The 20,178-nt window shown below is 43.6% G+C and overlaps 1 protein-coding gene across 48 annotated transcripts in view; it reads right to left on the bottom strand.

Moving 5' to 3' along the window:
- The window catches only part of LOC123072724 (uncharacterized), a 71,908-nt gene extending 54,137 nt beyond the window's left edge, over positions 1–17,771 (bottom strand). For 7 of the 48 annotated variants that reach the window (XR_006435354.1, XR_006435367.1, XR_006435357.1 and 4 more), the window contains exons 1-12: positions 16,818–17,600; positions 15,938–16,145; positions 11,418–11,525; positions 11,319–11,334; positions 10,396–10,822; positions 10,227–10,325; positions 9,832–9,946; positions 8,755–8,826; positions 7,697–7,917; positions 6,867–6,942; positions 5,445–5,642; positions 4,376–4,533 (exon numbers count right to left, since the gene is read on the bottom strand). The gene's annotated coding sequence lies outside the window, so the exon portion shown is untranslated. The other 41 variants (XR_006435353.1, XR_006435355.1, XR_006435365.1 and 38 more) reach the window with 27 other exon arrangements.
- Between the last annotated feature and the right edge of the window lie 2,407 nt (positions 17,772–20,178).

Below are 20,178 nucleotides of genomic sequence, written 5' to 3'. Positions count from 1 at the left end.
TCAAGTAGCTCTTGCGTGCGGTACCTTGCTTGTCGAGGAAATGCACCACAACGGTGCTTGGTGATGACACAAGTGTTGTAGAGCTACTCCACATGACCCAGTCGTGGCAACACGCATGTCATGGCGAGGCGTCCCATCTCTAACGTGTCAAAATTGAGATGTCCATACATCTCATGCCACTGCCAAATGATGTCATCATGGTTTGCAAAGAGACATATTAGTCGAGCCACCTAAAGATGTAGAAGGTAAAGGCGATTCCGGCCATGCCTGACCAGAACAAGGAGCCAACCTTGCTGATCCCAGATTCGAAGCACACCTCTTCGGATCACCACACATGCATCGCTCTCATCGAGCTGAGCAATGCTAATGATGTTCTTCAGCCGTGGGATGTAGTAGACAACGCCAAGGACCTTGTGTTCGTCGTTCTTGCCAACAAAGATGATGGTGTCGATGCCCTTGATTTCAACGACAGATTCATCGCTAAATTTGAAGTGTCGGTGACAGTTCGGTCAATTTCAGCGAAGAATGTGGCCCGTCGTATGGTTCGTGGCGCCGGTGTCGAGGTGCCAGCCCGCGCTTTGCTCATCTTCACTCCTTGTACCGAGGTAGGCTTTCACCTTCAGCTCATTGATGTGAAGAGTGATGCTATTATGCACCACTATAGCTGGGGCTAGAGTGATGTTGTCCCACACCTCCATGGTGGGGCTAGAATGGTGTTGCCCCACACATCCATGGATGGGGCTGGAGCGGAAGCTCCTCATCCGCCATGAGGAGCTTCGTCTTCCTCAGCTTTTGCCAGGAGAGCCCTCTATTTCCTGTAGGCTGCCTGCACTCCTTTGCCCAATGGTCATGATACCCACAACTGCGGCATGTGTTATCATGTTAGCCATCCCTAGATGTCAGGCAATCGTCGCCACCTTCTCCACCCTTCTTCCGCTAAGGTCGTCATCGTGTGCACAGCCTCGCATAGGCCTAGAGGAGTTGCTCCCTTGGCACACCTTCATCTTCTCCAGCCACTGCTGCTCGGTGAGGAGAAGTCTACCATGCTCACGCGAAGGCTCCTGCAACTCGAGACGGTCCTCTGCCACCTTTAGCCGACTTGTGACCTCCTCCAACGATAATTCAGAGATGTCGAGGGTCTCTATGGAAAGGGCGAGCTGGGAGAACTTAGGTGGCACAGCTCCCAAGTACTACTCGACAACTTGACTTGACCCTCAGACTTGTAGCCTAAGACACATACTTGACTCACTAGCTTATTACCTAAGGAAAAGATTGACTTATTGATTGGCTGTTGCAAGGATTACTAACACTTAAAGAGCTCGGAGTACTTGGTATCCATGATCTAAAATCCTTGTGATGGTTATGGCTGGCCAAGGTTGCTTCACTATACATGTTCATGACTTAGTTAGGACCTTCTTCTCAATCACCATGATGATGATTGTGCGTGATGCTAACCTACTTTATTCTAGGCCGATAACTAGGCTAGAAGGGAGATCAATTGCTGGCTTGGCCCCTAGTCTTTTTGCACTAGTCCATAAGCAAAGAGTAGACAAGCGGATCATGAAAGAGGCTCTTTTGGGCAGTTGGTGGATTCGGGACATTGTTGGCGACCTCATAGTCGCATCCCTAGCTGAGTTCTTAGACATTTGGGAGTTGATCTCGGTTGTGCAACTGCGACCGGGTGTGCAAGATGAACACCACTGGAAGAGGCTCTTTTGGACAATCAGTGGATTCAAGATATTGTTGGCGACCTCACGATCACAAGCCTGGCTGAGTTCTTATACATTTGGTAGTTGATCTCGGTTTTGCACCTGCAACCAGATGTGCAAGATGAATATCGCTGCAAGTTCATAGTGTCCAGCCAATTCTCAACCAGTTCGGCCTATAAGGCCTTATTCCATGGGGCTGTTTATTTTAAGCCATGGAAGCTGCTTGTTGGGATATCTTGGGCGCCAAAGAAGTGTCAGCTGCCAACCAGAATAGATGCTGGGTTGTCCATAGATTGGCATGAAGGGGTTTGCCCCACCTGAGCCAATGCCCTCTTTGTGATCAAGAGCTAGAGACGATCCAACACATTTTAACAAACTGTGTCTTCTCTAGACAAGTTTGGTGCATCCTCTTATGTTGCTCTAGTCTACCAGACTTCTCACCACGCACCGAGGATAATGTGTTCTGTGCTTGGTGGCTGAGAATCAATTCTTTGACTCCAGGAAACAAACAGGGGCTTAACTCGCTTACCACTTTGGGGGCCTGGATGTTGTGGAAGCATCAGAATGAATGTGTTTAATGGCGCTACACCAAGTCTCTAGCTGGTGCTCAGACAAATTTGGGAGTAAAGGGCTTGGCGCAGCTGTTAGCTGCTGCCACCTAATGGTCGTTTTTGAGGTAGCTTAGGTCGTCCAATTTTTGCAACAGGCGCGTTTTTTCCCTGGTCTAGTAGTGGGGTGATTTGGTGTGTCAGGTTTTCCTTGTAAATAATTTTTCTGCTGTTTGGTCTCTTAAAATCCCTCCCAGGATTCAGTTCTTCCTATGGCTGTTTTCACAAAACAAAATTTTGACTAGGGATAACTTGAGGAGAATGGGGATTCCAAAGCCACTAGAATGCAGTCGTTGTATGGAAATTGAACCTGTGAAACATCTTTTCTTTGACTGTGCCTATTTGTTATAAGAATCTGTGATTTTGAATCTTTGGCATCAAAATGGTTGTGCAAAAAGCATGAGTTTTTAACGTAATCTCCGCTGCACTCCTTATGGCTATTTAAAAATGAGATTGTTTTTAATCGTAGCACCTGGTTGAACCTGAAGCAGGTCTGGCATCTGGTTCTGAGGAACATCCAAATCTGGAAAGTTCTGTTCAAATACCAGGAATGTCCAATGCTGGAGGCATATGCATCACACCAGATGGATCTGCTCAGGTGATTGCTGCTGGATATAGGTTGACTATACAAGAACATGCTTGATGGACTTTCCTGGAGGGCTTCTTTGCTGGGAGCTGATCACGGTGGGTATGCGACAAAGGAATTCCTGCGAGTGCATCCATCAGATGAAGATGCAATCCACGTGATCCGGGGTTGATGCAGTGCCGTTTGTAAGAACATGTTCTCTTTTCCGCCCTCTCTGTTCCTCCCCCTCCCACTCCTTTTGTTGTTCAGATATGTAATAAATCTGTATCGCATACTCCCCAGGTCTTTTACTTTTACTGTTATTTGTACGGGCTGAATGATGTGAGACATGGTTTATTTTCATATATATGAAATGGAACCGGGGATGTTTGATCCCTGATGATCGAATGCAATGCTACGGAGGTCTCATGCGTATTCAAGCAAAAAAATTGGTTATATTTCATCTTTCAAACTTGCTTTGTCATGCACGTTGTTTCTCTAACTGCAGTTTTTTTCCTTGCACCCATGGATCAATGTTGCGACATCATTCCATAGCTCAGGAAGCGGTTTGAGGTCAGGTAGAGACAGGGGGGGGGGGATTTGGACACCGACGATTCCAAATTTTCAGTGGTGACAGTGTCGGCCATGGTGGCTGTTGGTGGTGGGCGGCCAAGGAAGGTCCTCTCTGATACCAAGACGTTGCGTGTGTGGAGTTGGAGGTGGGAATGGTCGGACGGGATAGCGAGGTTCGCCCCCAGCCGTGACACTGTAGGCTCTGAACTCCCAGTTTGGGACAATTCTCTCTATTTCTTGATTGATAACTCTAATACAACCTATCCTCCCTTATTATAGATCAGAGTGATCACATAAGTTGGAGAGCAAACCAAATCTTGGAAAGAGTAAAGACAACTTCCTAATAGAGATATATTTCCTAGGGATAAACTAGGACTTCTTGGCCACCAAGGATTGGCATGTGCCTGCCTGCGGCACAGCTGTTGGTGTGGTTACGGACTGTGGTGCAGATTTGGGCCTGCAGCTATAGTGCTGCCCCTGATACCTGTCCGTAACAGGATGACTCCTCATATTACCGATTATGCTGCATATTTGCAGAAAGCAATAAGGCAGCTCTACCACAATGGTTTATCCAACCAATAATCTAATTATAAATCATGAAGATTTTAAGATAAAAAAGCAGGCAATGATACTGAATAAAGTGAATCATTCACTGAAGAAAATTGCATAATGTTCTCTTTGATTCATTGAAGGATGCTAAGTACTCCCTCCGTCCAGAAATATTTGTCGGAGGAATGGATGTATCTAGACGTACTTTAGTTCTAGATACATCCATTTTTCCGACCAGTATTTCCGGACGGAGGGAGTAGTTTCCAGTCCACATGAACTCTAGTTCCTAAAAGCATTTACTAGGTTACGTTGCAAACAATGAGTTCATGTTATCATAATTACTAGGTCATTACACAAAATAAAAATGTTACCCTCATGCAGGAGATCAGGCTGTTCTTCAAATAGTCTTGGCAAGTTCCTTCTCATAGCATCTTCTAGCTTCACTAGTTTTCACCAGGAACACCAATCATACTTTTTGTTCACCAAAGTGCATGCAATTCAGAGAACAAAGGAAATGATCTTCCACATGCTACAGCAACATAAAGAACAAGGATTTATGAGAACGTGGACCCTAAACAACGTGTCAGTCATGTACATTTAAAATAATTATGGTCTCAAGATAACCCAACAAAAGGGCTGCATAACACAGAAGATTTGTGAAGTACTCAGCTACTAGTATCTTTCAACCACCTGTAGAAAACATGCAACTATTTCTTGCTTGGGGAGGGGATTTAAGTTAAGAACCAGTTAAGATGGAAGAGGATTTGAATTTTAGGCGATAACCAAATCTGGTACTCGTTCAGTTAGCTGCTTTTGTCAAATTCTCCATGGGGTGACATACGCAGATGAAGAAAGAAAGATAAGAAGGATACAGGAAAACTCTACTAATCTCTGCATCTCAATTAAGGCATCAGAGGACAGAGGGAAACAACCCTGAGCCACCTGGACCATATCTAATTAGCGCAACACGCTGGGTTGCAAGTTGGTGGCGTGCAGGGGACCAGGTGACCCTACTTTTAGTATGTGTGGATCATCACCGGCAGCCTTTTTTAGCTGTGGCTCGGCCGATCCATCCAGCACCCAGCCGCTTGCTAGATGGGTCTTAAATCCAAAATTAAATGGCCCCATAGAGAATGATGATGTAAATTCAAGAGATAAGTTCTATTGGGTTCCAAGTCCAAACAAGACTGTTACTCTGCACATACAGGAGTAATGACTAGTTTTATGTGTGTAATATGACTGTAAGGGGAATTGCAATATCACGTTAAATTCTGGGTTCAGTTAGTTCGACAACTTCTTTGAGAAATCATTCCATACCACTGAAAATTCATACAAAACCTCAGCGGAAATCACACATTTCACCACACAAAGGTGCAGTACTGGCACCGGCAATGGTCTCAAGAAAGGAACAATGGTATACAGTACATTATTCAAACTAACCTTTCTCCAGAGGTGGAGCACCGATAACATTGCTACCAGAGGTCGTCAAGTTCCCGGCATCATCTTTATTGGTTGTACCCTTCACCGATTCTTCATTTGGTTCCCGTCTTAGGAACACCACCCGGAGGGTAGCAAGGCACATCCATGTTTATGAGCGTGTTAGGACCATCCAGAACACCTTCTCCATAATATGGAACCCTAGGTGAAAACAAAGGCGTAAATTTTTCAGTCTATAATTTCAAGGTTATAAATAACACTAGATGACCCGTTGCGCCCATGGCGCAATAAGTCAATTAGAACTGAGAATGATGTGGGTATTTGTAACCATTATATACGTGAGTACTTGTAGTCTTGCACATAGATTTTTTTCATTATTGGCCCGAAAGGAAACAAATGCTTAGATAAGTACACAGGAGATCGATGAACATACCATGACAGGGACATGAGATTCTCAACATGCCATTAGATAAGTACACAAACAATGAACATAGGAAAACAGTTTGTGCCTAATCCTAACCTTCTTGCCAACAACCAGCACAACATCAGCCACTCCAATAATTTACAATGGGCAACTGATATTGTTCGTATAGATATACTACAATAATTGCATGTTGGTTGATCAGCCAACTGAAAATTTAAGTCTCTAATTTTGAAGAATGTCAAGCCAAATAGCATCCGGGATGACATAAAGGCTTTTGAAGAATGTCAAAATCATGCCAGCAAAATGTAATATCTACACAAACAACATCCACCTACATCAACACTTAAAGAGACAATCAATTACAATAACTATGTAGAACTTAGAAGCATGCTATCAACCTATAGTACGCTATAAACATGACACAGTCAAAACCATATCTCAGTTGCCTTATATTGTCTGGAACTGACTGTTCATTTTTATTAGCAACAACATAATCATGCAGGACGTTACTAATAACTGGCGATGACCACAGACTAAGTAGACATTCCCAATAGCTATATACACCATCCGTACCAAGAACTATTAGTAAGTAACAGTTGAATTGTCAACTAAGCACGTCGAATCAGCCTAGCAGAGAATTAGAGCATATGATGGCATTAACATTCTGCAAGGATTTTCCTCAAAAGAAAATATTTGGCAAGGATTTAAATAAACCAAAATAGACGATGCAGACTTTGTTCCTTGGGGGAGGATCGAAGCGCACCATATAACGAAGGCCATTAGTTGATCACCCAATTATAAAGGTAAGAAACATGTGTGACCTTATACAACAACATTCGTCTCAATAATCTCAATTTCATAGCAAACACTTTCTAGCGAACACGAAAATTACAAAATGTAAACCAGTCATACTACCACTAAAACCATGATAAACTTTGAAGGGGGGTCAGGTTCGGCACATGGAGGCAAATAATCAAAGAGGGCAATAGGGGAGAACTCACCAGAGTAGAGCCAACAGGATAATGAGTACTTCCAGCATGCAGCACCATCGTGAGTAGAACTGTTGCCATCCCCAAACTGGAGAAAAATGAGGTTGTTGTGTAAAAAGGTTTTTCTGCTTGAACAAAGGATTTTGGAGAACCTTATGGCATGAGTCTTGTCTTAGTCATATGTCCTGTAGACTTTGTCAAAAACATATGTCCCGTAGAAGATTTTGAGGCATTGCTTTATATTTAATCACCAGAACTAATATAAATTTCTGAGGAACAATTTGTTGGCTACAACAAAGGCTCCCAAACATATCTGTGAAGGGAAAACTCACATAGGTCCGATAAGGGAAGTATAGGAGCATACAAATTGAACTGTAGTTAAAAAAGAAAAAAGAGGCTCACAAGTTTGATAGAGGGCGATCTCAAGAAAATACTTTCTATCCTTAGAAGAATAAAGCAAAACCTTTTTGCCGTTTGTTCAAAATAAAATCTATTTTTGGAATGGAAAAGATAAAGAAAAGCATAAAGGTAATAAGGGAAAACAATTTATTATTCAGTGAAAATGGCGTCTTTTTGGAACAGAGAAGGGACAACAACACTAAATGTGCATGACCATGAAAATCTGTGGTCTACCTTCAGAAAACAATACCAAAATCGCAAGTTTATGAACAAAGATTTCTTTTTTTAGTGCAAGAGAAGGGCAAAGCAAAATGATATGAAACGCAGAGATAGATCAATTCTGCTCGATGTGCACAATCTAAATAAGCACTCTTGGTACAGACTGAATCAAGGTAAAGAAAAGGAGAAAGAAAGAGAAAGGTGATGTACATGAATGGCCTCACCTACAAGTTTTTCGGTAGACCTTAATAGTGACTGCTTGTGTACTTTCAACAGCATGAGTTACCATCTTCATTAACTCTCACAACCAGCATACTCTCAAACTGACAATATCGATTATTGGTTTAATTTGCAGAAATGAGAACCAACAGGGAGAAGTCACATGCCCCATCAATCATTTAGCTGTTCTTTTCCTCTTTTTCATGTGTTTCCTTCATCAATCAATCTGCGCAAAAACAAAACAAAAAAACTAAAACCAATATTCACCCGCCATGGTAAATTTAAGTGATTTGCCCGAGTTACCTCTCATGCTACTAATCACACATCAATCGCGATGCAAAATAACCATCCAGTACTATAATCAACATTAATGTTTGGAAGAAGTTAAGTACAATTAAGCGTTCCAGTTGATTAGAGTTACAGTGAGTGATACTTGGATTGCCCATTGGCCTGTAGGTGCCACTTAACCAACATCTTTTTTATAAATTTAATCACGTAAGGTGATTCAAGAGGCATAAAATCAGTTTTGAAGAAGCAACCCTATTCTTATGAAATTCGTATACTCCACCATGATGAATAGCAGCATGGCGAACTAACACCACACTTATTTTAACTACAAAAAACAGAATCAACACAAAACTGAAGAAAAGAATCATCGCAGACCTTTTATAGCTAAACTGAGGTTTAAAAGGCCACGCGGGAGATGTTGACTAATGTGCGCCTAAAAATGTTTAAAACCAACCAACAGAACAAACTATAATAGGAGTATGTGGTGGAAAAAGCTGAACATATCGTGATCATTAACACATTTTGATACACCATCTATAGCACCATACCTATACAATGGCTAGCTGAAGCAGTAAAAATCCTTCAAACAGTAACTGTTAATATATTCTTCTTTAGCAAAGTATTACATATGGAATAAGAGGTTCAGCTATATGTCTATCAAATGATGCAAGGCACAATATAAACTGAAAGAAACATCACATGCTTCAAGGTATACACTGTATCAGCCATTAAATAGAGGAGAGGGCCATAAAGAAACACAATAAAGGCCACTCACCTGCTTCTTCTCCCGCCTTGCTTTGGTATATACAGATGAAAAGACTCCAATAATGACGAGTTCCTAGTTGAACTGAAAGGCATCACTGTTAGGAGAGAGCAAAACAGTATGCTCTGGAGTAATTTGAAATGATCAAAACCAGTCAGAGCAAACCAAAGAAATCTGCAGGTACTTATGTAGAAATATGAGAGTATCTCATTTGTGCATGGATAGTGAAAACAGGTTTGCAACACATGACATGCTGCAAATTTCCTAATTAATCTACTTTTGCTGTAACATGAGAACGGTCTGCTAAAGAGACAGGAATATAAATGCCTGATTGAAAGAACAGAAGCCATAAGCACCCTATATGAACAAGTGCAGCCCCTCAAATCTTCTTCAGAAGGTTGTATCATCTGATCAACAAAAGCTTCAACAGCACAGCTTACTGGTAGATGCGGTGGACTATCATAAATAGCACCAAAACTGAATCCTTACACGTATATATTATCCAAAATTTCCATTTCAGTTCACACTGCATTTAGACTTTTAGAGGCTGCTTTTCAGTTAGAAAGCGTTTAAGACACAACATTGCAGCCATGGCTTTGACAAGAGCATACAAAGAAGACTTGACTAAACGCACATACTCCCTCCGTTCCAAAATAGATGACCCAACTTTGTACTAAAGTTAGTACAAAGTTGGGTCATCTATTTTGGAACGGAAGGAGTACATAACTAACACTTGGGCCAAAGGCATATTTTATCTGTTTAGCTAGAGCCAAAATGGAAGCAAGCAAGCAGACAAAGATAGATGAGGCAGGAACAATTGAACAACGATATAAATTTAAAGTAGTTCTTATCCAAGCACATGAAAAATAAATGTTATAAGCACTCCTGAAGCAGAAATCAAATAGAGAAGGTATTGACCTAGGGCTTGCAACATCAAACTGAGTGAACCGTGCCGATGCCAAAAGGGTGATCTAAGGTTAGCAGCAAAGTTTAGGCACAATCTACGATATCTATGATATCCACAATCAAAGCCATTAGTTTTCCAAATGAAGTATCTATGGGGAGGCTGGAGGATGGGAACAAACCTACCACATGCCACAGACAACCACTGAATCCTCGTCAAAAAAAATAATTGTCGTCAGCATGAGAATTATACTGCCACCCAATGTCATAAACCCAATGATTCCAGGTTGCACCTGAGCATCTGCAGAGCAGTCAAGTAGAAAATATTTGGTTCTCTAGAACATATATTTTAGAGCCATCCATAGGATCCTTTTAAATTCGAAGACAACATCAATAGAATCTAGCGAAGTTAAGACATAAATTAGTACAATCATCAAAACGACTAATCACAAAATGTGACTCCTTCCTTCACGTTTTATGCATCTTTCAATAGTAAAGTGCATCGGGCAAGCTTGTAACATTTTGTGAATCTTCCAAATATAAAGTATATTCAAACATAAGCAGCAGCAGTGCATACTTACGAATTGGAGGACTTAGCAGGCATCGCCCCCTCCACCATGAACAGGTTGGCCGTTTGGATGTTCCACTTGAGCAAATAGCCATGGATGTGTACATCACACCTGCAAGACCCACCACCAGAAATTAACCGAAGTAGCAAAAGCATCCCAAAAACACATCAAGATAGCTCACATCATGTCCGTAGTCCGCTTCCCAGTTGCTCTGCGCCATTTTGCAACCACAACAAACCTGGGAAAACAAAGAGAAATCAGCACAGGAGCCAAGCGAATCGAGCAGGAAGTGGCGGGATCAGAGACTTAGCGATCTCATTGCTCTGCTAGTTGTTGTCTCCTCCCTTGTTGCCACGGCCACCCTTGTTGTTGCAGTTGCCGAGGAGGTCGAGTTGGACACCTGCCATGCTCCTCACTGCTGTCCCTGAGCCCTTCACAAGGAGAGTTCCAAGCCTCACACCTCCTTCCTCCCGCTCTGCACATCACCCTCAGCAACCAACCTCGTTCCCCCCAGCTGTGATTATTTCAAGATGATATCGACATGCTATTTCTCTCACATGGAACAGATGGTACATGTTCAGAATCAACCAGTCTCACTAATCTTTCAGCTACAAGAGCAGAAAAAACAATGGCATGATCAATACGGAAAAAAAAAAACTGGAACAATAATGCTTGTAGTGCTAAAAAACTGTGAAAGTAACAATCGAGGACAAAAGAACAGTTATTTGTAACAACGGCAAGCTTGACTGATGCAAAACGACTACATTCTGAAACAATATCTTTAAAATCAAATTACAAAGGAATAAAATTATCTAATAGAACATAAACATCATGTATCTTTAGGAACAAATATTTAGAATCCTGGTCTATTAGCATGCCTAGCTGCCAATTAAGAATATAAGCAGAAGACATGTACAACTGTTTATAGCATGTACGCATTTTTTTATAGTGATACTGAACCCCTTCTGGTCTATCAGCATGATGTTTATGTCCTGATGCTCTATTTATAGCTTGTACAAAAAGGGGTTATCACTATCAAAAATGCAAAAATGCGAAACCGACCGAAGAACATGTAGCTTAGCTGAACGGGAGATGATTCCTGACCTGCCAATTGAGAATCCTATACATTCGACCAACAAACTATCAGGAAGAGATAAAAGAACAGGGCAAGGAAGGATGCTGTTTCTGAAACAATATTTTTACCTGCTCCAAGGAAAGACTCTCCGGTGAATTCTGACCAGACTGATTTGCTTCCAATTGCCTCTCTTGTGCTACAGCGCTTCTTTGAGCTGAATAGAAAAACTCACCAGCCTGAGAGTCAAAAAGAAATTTAGAAGCGTTACCATATATGGCGAGCATGGGAAAGTTGGGTTCAATTCTGCATGTTCTTATTTACTAGAAAGGATGGCATGATCGTATTGCCAGCCCCCACCCCACCCCAACATCCAAACACATATGGTTCAGCTAACAGTTTATCTCTCAAGCCTCCCATGTGATACAAGTCGAATATTGTTTCTCAGCATGGCAAAAAAGATACAACTGCCCATTCATTAACTGGTCTTGAGATCTTACTACTTCAACACACAAATCAAAAGTGATTAGCATACAACATTTATGACACGTTTAACCCCACAAGATATAATTTGCACATGATACTAAACAGCAAATGTACGCCACACGATAGCCTTAGTTCTCCAAATTCACAATGCCATCTGTGCGCCCCCTACCAGATCCTTCACCTTAACCAGCCAAACAGCACGCAGCAGGCAGATCCTCCACCTAAACCAGGCAAATAGCTAAAATCGATTGCAGGAGAATATGGAGGACGAGGCAGGCCGGAGCCGGACGGCGCGGTGCAGGGAAGGCGAACGTGGGGAGGGGAGCACCGGGTTTCTAGAGCAGGGGAGGCAGAGGACAACGGGGAGGGGGCGCAGGGCTCGACAAAATAAAGGGATTGGTTGCCACCGCGCTTTCTTACTGAAAATATCTAAGTGACCGAGGAAGCTACTCAACTCTCTGTATAGTGAATAAAAGGGTACGCCAGTCATCTACCCTGGAGGCTGTGCAAACGTGAACGAGAACGGATGGCCAAGGAGATGCCAGGCAGTCAAAATGTACAACAATAAAAGACCTATTCAACTCTCTGGATAGTGATAAAAAGGACGTAAAAGGGTCCACCAGTCATCTACCCCTGGAGGCTGTGCAAACGTGAACAAGACGGATGGCTAAGGAGACGCCAGACAGTCAAAATGTACAACAGTAAAAAGATCTAACGGTCCACGATGGTGAAACAAGCGCAAGTGCCTCCTATGGCCGGGTAGAGCAGCAACCTTTCCTAGTTAGATAAGGCCATGAAAGTTTTGTGGCGCAGCTACAGTTATTCCATCATCCGTTTTAATGACCCAAGCTGCTAACTATGTTTCTGTTGAGTTCTGTTCTAATAACTAGCTAGTGTCTGCACAAATTATTTAGTACAATTACAAGGTACCATACAAATAAATGGCACATTTTACAACTAGCAGCACGAGAGGCATATAACTCCTCTCAAATAGGATAACATCTATTTACTCCGATAACTGCGCTTTGATTGAATGCTTACCACAATACACATATCATGCCAAAATATAACAGGTCCTAACTCTCAAGTATTGATATAGAACAACACTAACACTAATTTGACTCATTGAACCCTTCAAACGCCAACATACACACAATCAGGCTCACCCCCGAACAAAAGAAAGATAAACACTGCTTGGCAACCGCCTCGTCTTAGAACATCTAATACTGTTCTAAACTCATCTCCCAAACTACAAAACTCAAAAGCCCAAAGCAACTGAGGACGCATAGAAACCAAGGCTGGTCCTAAAGAGTACCGAACTAAAGAGAAGTTTCTTTCGACAATGTCATCCATACAAATGTTTGAGTGCTGCGGAATAGGTGAGGCGCTCAACAGTAGAGCCCTAACCTGATCTTGAGGTCGTGGCTGACACATTCAAAGGTGTTGACAAAGTCCCCTTCCTTGATAGGATTGGTTCCCTCGTCGGACAGCTGCTTATGTGCCTGATTTACTGGTCCTAAAGGTGTTGACAAAGTCCCCTTCCTTGATAGCATTGGTTACCAACTTCTTGGTTTCTACTTTCTAGGCATATCAACGAAAAACACATCCCATTATAATATATTGTACCAGTACATACATGTTGACTAGCAATACCATTAATTTGCCTAACTGTAGTTCAGCACACTCGCCTCTGGATTGGCGCAGAGAATGTGATGGTTATGGCTGGCCAAGACAAAACCGGATAAGTCATGGGCTGCTTTCTCTATACATGTTCATGACTCAGTTAGCCGGTAATCCCTAAGCGAAGAGTGGACAAGTGGACCATGAAAGAGGCTCTTTTGGACAATAGGTGGATGCAGGACATTGTCCTGGCGACCTCATGGTCGCAGCCCTGGCTGAGTTCTTGCACATTTCGGAGTTGATCTCGGTTGTGCAACTGCCACCGGATGTGCAAGATGAACACCAATGGAAATTCACAGAGTCCGGACAGTTCTCAACCAGTTCAGCCTATAAGGCCTTATACCATGGGGCTGTTTATTTTGAGCCATGGAAAGCTTATCTGGAAGTCCTGGGTGACAAAGAAGTGTCAGTTTTTCCTCTGGTCAGCAGCGCACAATAGATGCTAGACTGCCGACAGATTAGCACGAAAGGGTCGGCCCCACCTGAGCCAATGCCGTCTTTGTAATCAAGAGACAGAGACAATCTAACACATTTTGACAAACTGTGTCTTCTCTAAACAAGTTTGGTGCATCATCTTCTGTTGCTCTGGTTTACCAGACTCCTCACCACACGCCAGGAATGATGTGTTCTGTGCTTGGTGGCTGAGAATCAATTATTTGACTCCGGGAAACTTCAAACAGGGGCTTAACTCACTGATCACATGCGGGCATGGATGTAGTGGGAGCATCAAATGACTGTGTGTTTAATGGTGCTACATCGAGTGCCTAGCTGGTGCTTAGACGAATTTGGGAGGAAGGAGACCTCTAATGCATGGTCGGAGCAAGGGGCTTGGTGCAGCTGTTAGCTGCTGCCACCTAATGGTAGTTTTTGTTCTCCTTAATGCAATTATACAGAGGCCTCATGTGTATTCGAGAAAAAAAACTTGGTTATTTTCATCTTTCAAACTTGCTTTCCGTTTCTCATTTTGTGAACATACGTCATGCATGTTGTTCCTCTAATTGCAGATTTTTTTTTCTTGTGCTACATACCCATGAAAAACATGCAACTATTTCTTGCATGGGGAGGGGCCTAGGTTAAGAACCAGTTACCTACTCCCTCCGTCCGAAATTATTTGTCGCATAAATGGATAAAAAATGGATGTATCTAGAACTAAAATATGTCTAGATACGTCCATTTCTCCGACAAGTATTACCAGACAGAGGGAGTAGTTGTTTTTGTGTTTGGAGATGGAACACGATTTGAATTCTAATACCAAAATAACCTTTTTTTACTGCAATCCTTTAGGGGGGGAGGAGGTAAAATTCTCCAGAGGGTGAAATATGCAGTTGACGAAAGAAAGATTGGAAGAAAAGGGCGGGAACTGTTGGCGGGGAAGGGAGATGGAACCCCTCTCGCGTTTCAGTCCATGCGAGGGATCTCCAATCTGGACCTTTGGCGGCAGCTGGAGCTGCAGATTAGATCCACCCCACCCTCCTCTCCGACAGCTTCTCCCCCTCCTCTCGGGCAGATCCGGTGCCCCCCCCCCCCCCCCCCCCCGTGCCTTGCCTCGCCTGACCAACTTAAAAACATTGCAGGAAAACACTAATAATCTGTAATGTGAAATAAGGCATCAAAGGACAGAAGGAAACGACACTGAGCCACCTGGACCATATTTAATTAGCGTTACCGAAGATCAAAAGAAGGAATTCGACTCGGTGGTCATCCTCATTGCTTGGAAACTTTGGAAACAGCGGAATGCTAAGATATTCCAGAATGTGGAGCAGCAGCGATCCATCCCGCCTCTTGTGATTCACATTCGTGATGAACTCCAGACTTGGATGGCTGCCAGAGCAGTGTGTTTACAAAATTTTGTGAGAAAGTAGCTTCTTAGGCTTGTGGTGTGGTGTTGACCTGTGGCATTGGTTGCAATGTGAAGAGGCTATTCTTGTAACACACTTTGCTGCCTCCCATATAAATATGGTATGCATTTTGTGTACTCTCGGGAAAAAAAAAGGCAGTGGGGTGTGTGCGGGGACCAGGTGACACTACTTTTAGTATGTGTGGGTCGCCATGGGTAGCAAATTTCCCTTTTTAACTGTGTGCTTGGCCAATCCATCCAACACCCAGCCGCTTGCTAGACAGGTTTTAAACCCAAAATTAAATGGCCCCTTAAAGAATGATGATGTAAATTCAAGAGATAAGTTCTATTGAGTTCCAAGTCCCACACAAGACTGTTACTTCGCACATACAGAAGCACATGAACATGTTCTATGTGGGTAATATGACTGTCTAGAGGATATTGCAATGCCGCTTTAAAATTGTGGGCTCAGTTAATTCAAGAACTTCTTTGAGAAATCACCCCATACCAGTGAAAAATCATACAGAACCTAATGAACAATGCAAGCTCAGTGGAATTCACACATTTCACCACACAAAGGTGCAGTCCTGGCACCGACAATGTTCTCAAGAAAGGAAAAATTATATACAGTACATTATTCGGACTCACCTTCTCCGAAGAAGGTGAAGCACCATCAACATTGCTATCAGAGGTCGTCAGGTTCCCGGCATCATCTTTGCTGGTTGTACCCTTCGCCGATTCTTCATCTGGTGCCCTCTTAGGAACATCACCAGGAGAATCTTTGGGTAGCAAGGCACATCCATGTTTGTTGAGTGTGCTAGCACCCTCGAGAGCACCTTCTCCATAACAAGGAGCCCTAGGTGAAAACAGAGGTGTAAATCTTCAGTCTATAATTTTAAGGTTAGAAATAACATAAGGCCATGAAAGTTTTGTGGCACAGCTACAATTGTTCAATCATCCGTTTTAATGACCCAAGGTGCTATGTTCCGTTCTAACAACGGGCTAGTGTTTGCACAAATTATTTAGTACAATTACAAGGTACCATACAAATAAACGGCGCATTTTATAACTGGCAACAGCAGAGGCATATAACTCTTCCCAAATAGGATAACATTTATTTACTCCAATAACTGCACTTTGATTGAATGTTCATCAGAATACACTTATCATACCAAAAGATGACAGGTCCTAACTCTGAACTCTGAAGAATTGCTATCGAATAACAATAACACTAATTCGACCCATTGAACCCCTCAAATGCCAACACACACACACACACAATCAGGCTTGCCCTCGAACAAAAGGACAAACACCGCTTAGCAACCACCTCGTTGTAGAACATCTAATACTGCTCTACACTCATCTCCTAAACTACAAAACTCAATAGCCCAAAGCAACTATGGGCAAATAGAAATCAAGGCTGATCTAAAGAGTAACCAACTACTCCATCCATACAAATGTTGTTTGGACAATGAAAAGGTTGTGTGTGGCTCCCAACAGGTGAGGCGTGCAAGAGTAGAGCCCTAACCTGATCTTGAGGTTGTGGCTGACGCATTAAAAGGCGTTGACAAAATCCCCATCCTTGATAGCATCCCTGCTTGTAGTACTTGTCTGGTTGGCCGAACAGAGTCAGGTCGCGGCTTGCCAGGCCATGCTCCACGATCGACGCACTGTCCCCATGGACATGGAATAGAGCAGAGACCTGCCAACGAGAACGCAGGAATGTTGTGTGAATTCCATGGAGAACTCGCTTTCGCATCGCAGCGCATCGAGGTCAGCTCGCCCCAGCAGCCAGTCTCCGACGAGCATACGCGTCGTTGTCAGCGTCTCCCTCGACGGCGAAGAGGAAGGCCTCGCGGAAAGGACCCGCGAGGCAGTCGAGGAGGTCGCACGCACCCGTCGTTGGAGAGGAAGAGGTGCGCGGCCGTGGCGGCAGCCGAGGGCCCGCCGGAAGCGGCGGTCCGGGGCGACGAGGGAGAAGGACGAGGCGGCGGTGGGGATGAAGCAGGGGCTGCGCTCGTCGGCCCGGTTGTGGAGGAACCCGAGCGCGGGCGGTGCCGGGTGGAGCTCGTGGAGGCGGCGTCGGAATCCCCGGCGCGAGACGCTTGTGGCTCCAGGTCTTGCGGGCCATGGAGGCGCGGAGGAGGCGCGGAGGAGGCGTACTGGGCCATCGGGCGGGAGGCGGAGGGGGACCTCGTCCGGCGGCCGGCGCGGCGGCGCCGCTGACATTGGTGGTGGCTAGGTCTGGGTGCGGGTGCGGTGCGGGAGAGAGGGTGGGGGAGAGGGGAAGGGGGGAATGGTTCGGCTCAACCAGTTCGAGGAGATTTTTTTACTGTGGTGTGCTGCACAAACGCGCCGATCGATCGATCCGTCGGTCAGTGGGAATTTTTCCAAATAAGAGAAAAATGACGGATTAAATCCACGGTTCCATCCATCGTCGATGCCGTGGACTGAATTTCTTACGCCATTCCATTTCTCTGAAAGTTTTTTCCTCGTGAACATACTATGAGTGTTCTCTTCATACCCGTACAAAAGGATTCCCCTGCTGATCAACATGATGTGCCGACTCAATCTTTTGAAGGTGCTCATAAGTGTAGAGTATATGTATGTGTGCATAAGGATGTGCATATGTATGAGTGTTTGCGTATGTACTCTGTTAAAAAAATCCACATGCGCATACATCGTCTCATTGACAAAATTTAATTCATTAATTACTGTTTCTCCGTCTAAGTTTCCTAGAAATGTGGAAATGTTCTTTCTCCATGATCTTGGATACGTGCTGACGAAATTTATGTTTTGAGTAGCCTCCCGATTAAATGAAACAAATTGTACTTTCTTCGTACACGAATACAATGCCACCCCGCAATGCCATCGCAAAGAAAGAATCATCTTGTAATCGACAGCTAACTTTGGCCATTAATATTTGGATTTTTTTTTTTTTGGATGATAACTTTAGTAGTAAAAAACGTCAGGGCCGGATTGCTTCATGCCACTCGTCTCGCACCTATTGTTTGGGGAAAAAAATATGGATATCACTAGAATATATTATTAGATTCATATAGTTACAAAGCGTCTTGCTTGGTAAGCTACCAACGGAACAATTGAACGATTTGTAGTTGAGAAAAGTTTTGAATGATATATTTTCTAGACAAGTGACATGTAGCATTTCGTTGGCCAAATCGATGGTTAAAATATGGACCCAAATTATGAGGTGGCCTTGTACACATGGACACAGGGAATATAATTTTCTTTTATAAATGGCGGTTTGGGAGGAACAGGTCCTCTAAAACCGAAGGGGCATGCTGACTAAATGGTGATCCGAAGGTGCTCAATCTATTATCAAAATCTGGATTCGAACCGATGTGGACTACTCTCCAAATGAAGACTAGAAGATATATGAAGATATACGCAGGAACTCTAACAGAGATGTTTGCAAAATGACAAGTGTCACACCCCTACGGATTTTTCAAAAAAGAAAGATTGTACCTCCTAGACTTTGCATCCACGGATGCAAACCATAAAATACGGCTGATGCTAGTCAGCGAGACCAAAATCATCATCAAAGAATACACTAGATGGATAATAACTAAAAGAAAATGACAATATATTACATACAATCAAGTCGCCTTCTTCTACACTAGCAACTTTTACAAGGTAGAATGTTCCTCTTTATAAGCATGTTGGTGTTTGCTTTGATGAGGTGACGTCACTTTTATGCACCATGTGATACATATGAAGAGAGCTCGTTGGAATTACTGGGCCTGGCCCATTTTTAATACGTATCTTAGAATACTGTAAATGATTCGTAGTTAATCCTAGAGGCTCACGTGACTCATTCATGCATGCATGACAAGGTGGTGTGGTGCAGGAGAGAGACGACCAGGTTTGTGGGGAACGCCCTTGCTGGATCCTTATTCATCGTGGTTGCGAACGGCGACATCCCAGACGTCGACCACCTCCTCAGTGACTCGACGAACGACACATCTGCATCCTCTCCCTGTTGCTCCGTATGTCATCTTATCCTCTCTGTTAAAGTTAGCCTTTGGTTCACTGATAGTAGCAAATCGATATAATTATGACGCTTATTTCTTATAATCTCGATCGCATCAACCCGTCGCTTGTTTTTTCTGAACTAAACTTAATAGGAAATAATGTCCTCAAATGTTCAACGGAGCTTTTTTTTTTTTGAAATGGAACACTGGGATTCCATACTTCACACAGGTCTAGCCATGCCGCTGGCCTTACGAACCAATACATCATCCGGGAGGCTCTCAGGCCATAGTTCCCGACTAACAAGCCTACGGGCGCCAAAAGCTGCTATTACATGAGCTAAGCTATTACAGGCCCTCGGGCCAAAAGAAAAGGAGACGCGATTGAAATTCAGACGGGCAAAATGACGGATTTCTCTGAATAAGATACCCTCGGCTGCTAAATCTGCATCACTGCCGTTCACTAGGCACTGACAGTCGAGCTCAACCTGAACTTCTGTCATACCCCAGTTCGACGCTGCCTCTAGAGCAGCAGCACACGCCTCGGCTTCTGCCTGCAATGCTGACGCCACATTCCGCAACACTCCAGCGCCTGAGCCCCTCACATCGCCACAATGATCCCTGACCGCAAAGCCCCATCCACCAGTACCATGCTCTTCAGAAAAGGCCCCGTCGCAATTTATTTTTAGGCTGCCTTCAGCTGGCCTCGTCCATTCACACATTAGTTGTGTTCTATGTCCAGTGCTGGTTGGCTTACATAATGCCAGGGAGTCAATCGCCCAATGATTAATCTCTGCTGGCAAACTATCCAACGGCCCGGCTCTGTCTCTTGCATTCAGTTTATTCCTCCATGTCCACCATCTCCACAGTAGGCAAACCACGCGGAGCTTTTCCTTCTCT

The sequence above is a fragment of the Triticum aestivum genome, chromosome 3B, assembly GCF_018294505.1.
Source record: "Triticum aestivum cultivar Chinese Spring chromosome 3B, IWGSC CS RefSeq v2.1, whole genome shotgun sequence".
Classification (NCBI taxonomy): Eukaryota; Viridiplantae; Streptophyta; class Magnoliopsida; order Poales; family Poaceae; genus Triticum; species Triticum aestivum.
This window is presented reverse-complemented; position numbering and strand designations above follow the sequence as displayed.